This window comes from Buteo buteo, chromosome 1 (assembly GCF_964188355.1).
Source record: "Buteo buteo chromosome 1, bButBut1.hap1.1, whole genome shotgun sequence".
Lineage (NCBI taxonomy): Eukaryota > Metazoa > Chordata > Aves > Accipitriformes > Accipitridae > Buteo > Buteo buteo.
Window position 1 is genome coordinate 50820297 of NC_134171.1, and position 9945 is coordinate 50830241.

General features: G+C 47.2%; 1 long non-coding RNA gene across 1 annotated transcript; it reads right to left on the reverse strand.

Moving 5' to 3' along the window:
• Positions 1-1044: 1044 nt before the first annotated feature.
• LOC142038092 (uncharacterized) lies at positions 1045-8855 on the reverse strand. The gene is made up of 4 exons (XR_012652558.1): positions 8753-8855; positions 7738-7905; positions 3243-3286; positions 1045-2832 (listed from the first exon to the last, which is right to left on the reverse strand). It is a non-coding gene; the product is annotated as an uncharacterized LOC142038092 (long non-coding RNA).
• Positions 8856-9945: the final 1090 nt, after the last annotated feature.

Consider the following 9945-nt stretch of genomic DNA (forward strand, 5'->3'; position numbering starts at 1 on the left):
GAGAATTGGCCTTGAGATCATAGCCTGAAGATCATGGCCCCTGCTAGCCATTTTCTATAGGCCTCCTGTGCCCTTGTAATTAGCATGTGGGGGAGTGTATTTATTGAGGCAACACTGGAATTACCAGCAATCCAAAATACCTTTTGCTGCTGCTGAGTAATGGGAGTTACTCATCTCCCAGTCAACTCCTGTAGTAATTTTCATGTCATTTAGCAGCTGTAGATGCACCACATCTACTTCAATGGACAAAAAACAATTATGGTTGAGGGGAAAAAGAAAAAAAAGGTATAATGAATGTAGGTAAGATGTTGAGGTGGAACAACTTTGCAGAGCTGACCTTCACACTGGGAATTCTTTACCAACATTCTTTTTCCAGGAGGAGGAGGAGTACTTTATTGCTGTGGATTTGAGTAATACCACCAGTGCTTTCTGCACCACTCCAGTGAGAGTGGGAGACTTAGAACTGTAACAGGTCTGGTGTCCAATAAAGTCAGACCTGCCTGGGGCTCTTTGTAGTTTGATGCACAGCTTGCAAAGAACTGGTAGCAGTAACAAGTGAAGTTAGATCAGTGCAGAAATGCACACAGTTGCAGAATAGACAGAAACAAATGATCTGTGCTGTTCCTGAAATTGAGGTAAAAAATCAAACTCAAAGTAGGCTGAAACAGCTTGGAAAGTTGTTCCTGTCTTTGCTTTTGAGTCAAGGAGATCCTGTTCAGCACAAATCATCTGCTGCTGCTGGCATCTACTGTCAGCAGTGAAGTGCTCTTTTCCTTACGTAGGCAAATCTTGTGTCCTCATCCTGACTATTACAAAACCAGCGAGGCCCCCTGGGTCACAGTGCAGCGTGATTCTCTCTTGGCAAGCTTGGCTGGTTAATTCTACGTGCTTTCCTTCATAACAGGTGGAAGGATTTATTTCCTTTTTAACAAGGAGCTGGGGATTAGGCTGTAACTAAGTGAATGTGTATAGAGCTGAAACAATGCAAACGTAAGTGATGACAGGAAGACTACACTTGAATCCAGTAATCCAGGTTTACCTGAGATACTAATACATTCCCTTTAGCTCAGCTGATGCAGGTGCTAAAGAGAAATTAGGGTTTGGACAGATACTGACTTTTGCATTGCAAAGCTGCTTTGGGCATAACTGAGAAACACAACTTTCTGCAGCAGCTGAGAGAGAAACACAATGCGAACCGTCTCCAACAGTGTTCAACCTGCGAAGAGCAGGGGAGAGCAAGGAGTCCCAGACAGGAACCGGTGAGCGTTCCTAGCCTGAACATGCTACCGAGGCATGTGTTCCTCTCCAGCCTCTGTTTGCTCAAGCACCTGAGAGGCCTCATGGAGCAAGGAGTGCTACCACTTAGCCTCAGCTTGGCGGACCTCCAAGCCAAGAGGCCGTGGGCGAGGGAAGATTCTATTTGATGACCTTTGGACAGCATGTCAGGAGAGGCCCAGGAAGACAGCTGAGCTACAGGGAATGTTTCATGCCCTGGAATGACAAACGAAGCAAGGGCAAGGAACGGTCAGCAACAGAGACCTTTGAAAAAAATGATGTGGGATGCTCTGGTGAAGGCAGTCAACGTACTGGGGGGTGTTCTTGTGCGCTGCGGCTGCAGCACGCTAATGGAGCTGCATCCCCCAGTCTGCATGGGCTTATGAGGACGCCACGTACATTCCGCTGTCGGGTCAGGCCATCAATCTTGCCAGTTCAGAGACACATGCACCTCAAAATACAAGCCCACTGGTTTATGAAGCTGCTTACCACAGCATGTTTTAAAGGCCAAAACCAGAGATGAGATAGAAAGGATTAGGCGATTTCTCAGCAAGTCAGCACGTCAGTCACTGAGCCATTATGTGACTTCTGGCTCAAAAATCCCTAGATCTTGAATTCCAGAAGCAGAAGGTGTTAATGGCCTCCATCAAAATCGGGGTACTGGGGTAGGCGGAGCTTTCTTCCAAGACCGTATGACAGCTCTTACATCCTTATCTACTAGGATGAGCCTCCTGGCGCGGCCTCCTGGTACAGAAAGGTAATGCTAGCTGAACAGCGCTTTTCCCAGTAGTTGGCTGGAATTCTGCAAACAGTATACCTGTAGTTGCACTAGAGCTTTTGCTGGCGTAGGTGGAAGGAGAGAAGAGTACGGGTGTTTTGCATTCCTGTCACAATATATGTCCTTGGCAGATAATTTAAACGTAGGCCAAATTTCATAATAAATTTATGACAGTTGGCACCCCCTAATTCAGCATTTCTGTTAGACTGATGATTTGAATAAGCAGTTGCCCTTACTGCATTCAGACACTTTCACACTTTGCAGACAAGACTGCTAAACAAGTGTTAATTTGTCAACACGCCAGACAAGGGCAGGTAACGTTACCTGTCTTCCAGGAAAGTTTGTGGATGAAACATTAATGTTAAGATTTTGATGATGAAATAAAATCCACGCTCTTTCATCTCAGTAAGTGGCCTGATTTCCCACTGAAGTCAGGAGAAAAGGCATGGTCAACATTTTGGACAACTATGCCATTTTTGCTGAGCATCCTAAATAAATGAAAAACCAATTATTAAATACTTCATTTGCATTTCAAGAGATGGAGCTATAGCCTGTGCTATATTACAGCATGAGCTACATTACAGCACGTGCTGTATTACAGTGGTCACATAACATCTAGATTACAGAAGATAGAGCTTAAGATCTCATAGATCTTAACAAATCTCATACATCTTAACAAATCAAATCTCAGTGCACTAGTCTGCACTTCCACCCAAGATGGCGATGTTGTAGGAGCTTCTTCCAGCCATAGCAGTCTACTATTATAAGCCATGTGAGAACTGTAGGGAGAAGAAATACCTTTTATTAGCATGAAACAGAGCTTGCATTTTGCTCTTTCTTCACTATTTTTCTTCAATAAGCTTTTTCAGCTTATTTTTTCCCTAACAATTTACGATGCTACTGAAGCCCACTGAGTTGAGATTAAAAACTGCATCTGTCCCAGAGGAGGTCTCTGAGCAGGCTGGCTGGCTGGCAAGGGGACAGTTAACAGGATTGGCATGATTTTCCTATCCTGGAGTAGTGCCTCAGGGCCCCAGCCCAGCCTGGGAGAGGAAACCCATCATACTGGGCACTGTATCCCCCCAGTAAGACACAATCCCCGTCCTGCTGGGCCCCCAGACAAAAGGCTGGGAGCAGGGATCACCCTGCAGGGATGGGTGGGATGCAGATTTTCCGGTTCCTTTCTTACCTTGTGGGCAGAGTTTTGTTAGTCCGAGATGAGCTGCAGAGATACTAGAAAGAAAAGAGTGAAAAGGGAGACATTCGTAACTGGGGTTTGAGACTGAACTGCCCATCTAGGTCAATGGGTGAAGCGGCGGCTGTTTCTGAGAACTATCGGTTTGGGGCTTTTTCTTTCTGGCTTCCCATTCAGAGAGAAAAAAAAAAAAAAAGGGACAATAGAAAAGTCATTTTGTCTGCACAGAGCACTGAATTTTCCATATTTAAAAGAAATGTCAGGCCTCGCTTAAATCTGGGCATTAGCCAGTATTGTACTGGTGCAGCTGCATCAGTGAAACCTCTCTTGAAAGTGTGCTGCGACCCCACCGCTTACCCTGGGACCACAAAGGCAAAAAACACCCTCGGGGACTTCGCCCAGCCGGTAAATGGGTGTCCTGCCCTGAGCGGCTTTCCCAGCACTGGGAGCCAAAGCCGCAGCATCACCAGGAGTTCAGGGTTTGGAAAAGCCCGTAAAAGTCCGGGGAAGCGTGCAGAGAGCGTGCTTGGGAAAATGCTCATACACTTCACTGAGTCTTAGGGATTATTTCAGGCTGGTGAAACGATGTTTCTGTTGACTGAACAATTACTGGAGGTGAAGTGGAAAGGACACATAGCTTATATGTTTGTCTAGGCTGTGTTTTAATTTCTACACACACACACACTATAGTTGTGCTGGTGCAAACAGCAAAGCTTGGAGAGCTGGGCTGGAGTGAACAGTGACTTGGTACAATGAGATGCATCTTCATGTCTTCTGGAAAAAAACCTGTGCGTGGAAGCGAGTGGCAAAGATACTTTTACTGCGCCTCTACATCTAACGCTGGATGTATTTCAGTCTTACCACGTGATTTAGGGTACCCTCCCCTCACTACTGTCCCATCTCTGACCCCTTTTGTCCCCAGTACTGGAAAGGTACAGCTCTTCCAGAGAGTCAGACTCGGGGTTAAATATTGCCCGGTTGTCAGAGGGTGAGCCTGTGCTTGCAGCAGGTGCGAGAACAGGCAGAGGCCCCTGTGCTGGAGAAGGTACGGCAAAGGCTAGGTGAAGGAGGGAACAGAGGAAGAAAGGGCTCAATTAACAACGGGGTGAACATCCCAAATGTCTTTGGCTTCGTGACACTTCCAAGCCAGCAGGTATAGGAAGCCTGGTGAGAAGCAGGAGCGAGAGGATTGTGGGTTAAACCCAGAGGCATTTAGGAAAGTTAGGCGGAATTTCAGGACCTGGGGTGAACAAACCAGACTCTTCCCAGCAGGAGAGTTATTGAGAGCAGGCATGCAGCCTGGAGTTTGACTTGCTGGGAGTGAAAGGGAAACCAAGGGACAGGATCGTGGTCAGAACAGCTGAGCCCCACTGCACAACAGCATGTTCTTTCTAAGAGGGCCTTCCTCCTCCCTTATTCTTCCTCTTACCCAGTAATTGTCCATTATACCCTCTCTCCTCCCCACATAATCCCTGTCGCTGTCAATTAGCCAGTGGCAAAGAGCAGAGGGCTGTTGCTTAAGAAACAATTGCTCATCCAAAGAACTGTTGTCAAACACCAGGCACACTGTTCCCTACCCTGCCATCACCCAAGACTAAAGACGTACCACTCCAAATCCAGTTACACCAGTGCTATCTCCTCTGCTCCAGTACGAGAAAGGCCTTTAAAAACAGTTTTACGTGTTGCAGCTGCACCTGTGGCACTGTAACTCTAGGTACAACATTACCCTCCCCACTAAACAGTTACTCAGGCAACTTTATTTGTCTGGTTCGGAAGCCAGGAATCACTGCAGAGGATTAGGTGCTATGTGCCTAGCCCTGACACCTGACTGTACAGCTTCCAGCTGCAAACTTGAGAGCAGGTTTCCCACAGCACTCGGTACCTACCGGCTCTCCTTTCTGTGGCCTGAAATCATTTGGAAACACAACCACATAAATGGGAGCTGCATAAAGTCTGATGGCACAAAATTAACCGTTAGAGCATCTTGAAATGAGTGGGACTCTCGACATGATGTGTTTGTGCCAGGTTCGTGCTTTGAGTCAGATGGTTTTGGTGGGTTAGGTCCAGCAGTGGCAGCCTGAGTGTGGATTTACTGGTAACAGGCATACATAAGGAGCCAAAAGAGATTTTGAAAAAGCTATGTAAAAATAGGTAGAAGTCTTAAGCCTGATTGCTTGTAGAGAAATGCCCTGTGGGTAGAAAAATTACTTTCAGTTAAGTACTTACCTGAAGAGTCTTTGCCTTATTTGAGCATGATATTTTGTACTGTATGAAATTATGGCTTTGCTGAAGTTTGCCCCTTCACAGTACCCACTCCTATCCAAGCAGGTAGCAAAAATGTAACAAATCCAATCTATTCTCTGTGCTTTTCTGCATGAGCTAAGAATGAGTAGCTAAGTCCGGATAATCACCTGTAAACTGGTATTCTCAAAAACTGACCCTGCATTACATTCATTTTTAGGCAGAAGCGATAACGTGGCATTTCCAGTGACCCTGCAAGGTGGGATAAGCTGGCGCTGCTGACCAAAGAGGAGCTTTTTGGAGAGGTAGTTTTAATAGGTGGTTTTTTACTGATCCTGTTCACCACACAGATACAGAAACCTTCATGTTGGAAGGAGGGAGGAGATGCCACGGTGGAATGGCTATGAGTTGGAGAATTTCACTGACTATTTGAAAAAAATTATTTATTAGATTCCTGTCATCATGAGACCTGCATGTTCTGAAAGCTGTAGAACAAGCTCTTTCTTTAAAGCCAGAATTTCTGAAATGCAAGTGATGCTGCACAGGGCGTGAAATTTTGTCCCATTCTGATCTTCAAACACGAGATGTGTTATAAGTAGCAAATGACACACAAGCCAAAACAAATGGAGACCTTTTTTAACCCAGGCAGCAATGCTTTTTCTCCACTAGCACTGAAAGAGAGTCCTTTCAGAGCACAATACTGCAAAGTGTATATACATCTTTTGACACTCTGAATAGCTTTTTAGAAATTCAGTAGAGCCGACATCGTATTTTTAAAGCAAGTGCTTGTAGGGTCTATTTTCCTGGCACTGAAGCAATTAATATTTAAGGTTTTTTAGAACACTGGAGCCATAAACACAGTTTTATAACATTAACATAGACAGTTACAGGAAATCGGCATACTTGCAGAGTACAAAAGTTGAGAAATCTGGTCAGACTGGTTTCTGAAAGGCGAAAGAGACCTCTGTTGAAGTGATAAACATTAAAATACTACTAAGATAACATTAATAGGGGTGCTTTCAGAGAAGCCTAAGCAATCTGGTGACTCAAAAAAAAAAAAACCCAAACAGATGAGGAAAACCAGACGGGGGAGGGGTGGGGGGGGTGGGGGGGGTGGGGGGAAGCTTCCGGGGAATGAACCTAAAAGGGCACTTATGTCAAATCCAATTGTGAAATTATACACGAAGGAAAGAACCTAAGTTCCCTCAGGAACCTCGAGTCATCTAAAATGCTTTAACAGTTCTAAATGTAGCGCCTTTATTTTTATAACAGATGGATGTTAATATTGAAGTATGCTTTCTATTACAAACTCAGTTTGAGCTCCCTGCTCCCCAGCTGATGCAAAATGGAAACAATACATCTCAGTGTTAACATCAAGTTTCTTGTTTTGGCAGAAGTTTTTATTTACTATTGCATTTTTTTGCAGATATTACAGGCTTTGATGTGGATCATTTCTTTCAGGATACATATTCACTGCAGAATTATCTGCATTCAAGCTGCTCGAAAGCATCCCAACCACAAAATAATTGCTCTAGCCACTTCCGTGTTCCGCTAAGATTTCTTGGGGTGCACATGTGGGATTTTTTGGAAAGCACTGGAGAACTAACAGCACTTGACTGCTGGCGCTGCTAAGGAGTGGTGTAACTTGAGTTTTAACCTATAAATCTGATGGGGCAGCTACTACAGTTAAGGGGGTTTGTGAATGGCTCAGACTTGACTTAGGGGCAATGTTCAGCTTTGAGCTCAAAGGAGCTTTTCACCGGGAACGCATCCTTTGTGTGGGGCTGGGATAAGGAGAGCATTGAGCAAAGAGCTGCCTGCAAATAAGGCAAGTTCTTCAGGAAGAGTAAGCAACAGCAATGTCAAAACTACTTACAGAAGCTAGACTAAAAGTTGGGTTAGATTTTTTCGGAGCCAAGTAGTCTGGGCCAGTCGCATCCGTGTTATTTTGGAAAGGCAAAGCTTTGATGCGAGTCTGTCCTCCTGTGCGCCCAAGTTTCTCTGCCCAAAGAGCAGCTCAGCCCTGTGGCCTGTGTTAACACCAGAGCACGGCTGTGGTCCAAGCACCCCACTCCAAACTGGGGCAAGTTATCCCGAGAGCAGCGAAGCAGGAGGAAAGACACAGGGAGGTTGCAAAGAGCCTGATGCTTTGGCAAGGGAGCTCAGGTTAAGATTTTAGGGCAATGTCTTTCAAATAAATACATAACATAATATATATAAATATATATAAATCCATAATATAACACACCTGTATTAAAGAGTTCCTCTTCTGGATGAAGAAAATGACAGGTGGGCATATATGGGGGTTGGAGAAAGGAGCTTGCCCTTGGGAACCAGGGATACATAAGCAGAAGTAGGACCAGCTGGGAAGATTTGCAAGAGCAGTTGGCATTTCTGTAACTGCTAATGAACGAGTCTTTAGGGAAAAAAAAAGAAAATTATACAATGAAGAAACTCTTCCAGAAATGTAAATTGTAAAAGGCGTTTAAAAATTTTTCAAAAGAGGTGGGAAACATCAAAACTCCTCTAAAACAACTTAGAAAATGAAGCCTTTTTGAAAGAAAGGTTCTTAGGTTATTTATATGCTTTGCCAAGTTTTATTCAGAAGCTTTCTGAAAGCTGGAAGTGCCATGTTACAGTTAAAAAAGCACTGAAGTGATGCGTAAATCCACTTTTATACTTTCCTGAGAATAAACCCTCCAGCATAAAACCCAAATCACCACAGGTCTTCATCAGATACTGAAAAAAAGATGGCAAAGAGCCAACTCATGACCGAACCATGGCGGTGTTTTAAACCCAAGGGTAACGGCGTGTGCCTGTCGCAGGCGCATTGGCAAGGAGGGTGGCAAGGCACCTCTGGTGCACACCCCAAAACCACTGCTGTGCGGGCCGGGTAGGCTCTTACTCACCACCCACAAGTGTATCCATCACACTTTGGGTCCTAAAAATCTCGGTGTTTGTCTAAGTATCAATTTAAGTATTTATGCAGGCTTGGATTCTGACAAACACAGATATAAGCGCCTCCGGAGGAGTTACTGGGCTGCACTCTGCATCCCGCGGTCTGGTACGCACGGCCTCACCCCTGCACCTGTACTGCTCGATTAAATGAAATACCATACAGTCGCTTTGAAGCCAAACTCCTCTACCCTGCCTTACAGGGGATTGGTTCCATCAGAGCCTCTACCAACGATGGTTAGGAAAAAAACCCCCCAACTTTCAAAACCCCGGGAAGAAAACAGCACATGAAATCCCTCAGGATTCACCTGGGGGAGAAGCTTCCAAACGTTTTGCAACTTGAAATGCGGTCCAGGAGTATCGGCACCAACTGGGCTCAGCTGCACTGAAATTCCTGTTGGGATACAGACTAAACAGGGATGGATCAGGGATGCTCCTTCAATACCCTATTTAAATACATGACAACATATCCGACAGAGCGCCTTTACCCTCCTTCACTAATTCCTGACGTAGTTTGAATTCTCCAGTTATTTTTGTACCTGGGAAAAACCCTGTTTGCTTTCCCCAGTTCCAGAGAAGTTTCCGCTTTGCCAGCCGGGGAGGCTGCCCCCACCTCTGTGCCTGCTCTCAGCCGGGCAGCAAATCTCGCTTTGAAGTTGGCCGGAGCAGACAAGGAGAGGGTTTTCTGCAGCCTCCTGGTGAGGTCAGCTCATTAAGCACTCGTCTCCTGCTGAAAAATCGGCTCAACCCCCGAGGAATTTCAGGCCCAAGGTGACTTTTCAGACATTAGTGGAGGAGCCGCGGGAGAAGAAAAAAGAACCACTGGGAAGTTTGGGTTCCTCATTGGGGATTGGAATTTGTCGTCAACCCAACCTCGGCTGGCTGCTGTCCTTGTGCTCCCAAGGGACCCACTGCCACGAGGCGAGCACACGGCCGGGCTCTGCGACAGCGACCGCCCGGGGTTTTCTCCTGGATTTGGGACGAAGAGGAACCTCCGCGGAGGCCCGGGCTCCTACGGCTGCTTGAGGCGCTTTACATTTCACGGGCAGTTCGGGCAACGCTCGGTTGCCCGGCCCCTGCCATGGCAGGGCACGGTGAACGGTGGCGCCACGGGCAACACCACGGCGCCACCGGGTTCAGCTTTCTCTTCCCCGAACGGGACAAAGGAGAGCACGGCGGCAGCGCAGCCGGGCACCGACAACACCCACCCCCCCCCCCCCGCCCCGGGCTGCCGGTTCTGCCCTGAGGACGAACCTTTTACTCGGGTGGAGGCCACGAACGCCACAGCCGGGGAGTTCCCCCTTGGGACCGCTCGGCTCCCCCCCCCCTCTCTCGGGTCATCCCGTCGGCCCCGGCCCCTCCCGCGGCCCCGCGCCGCCCCCCCCCCCGCTCCCCCCGCCCAAGGCCGCGGCCGGGGCCGGGGGCGGGGCGCGCGGCGCCGGTGGGGGCGGGCGGGGCGGGGCGGGGCGGGGCGGGGCCGCCGCTGCGCGCTGTGTGCTGG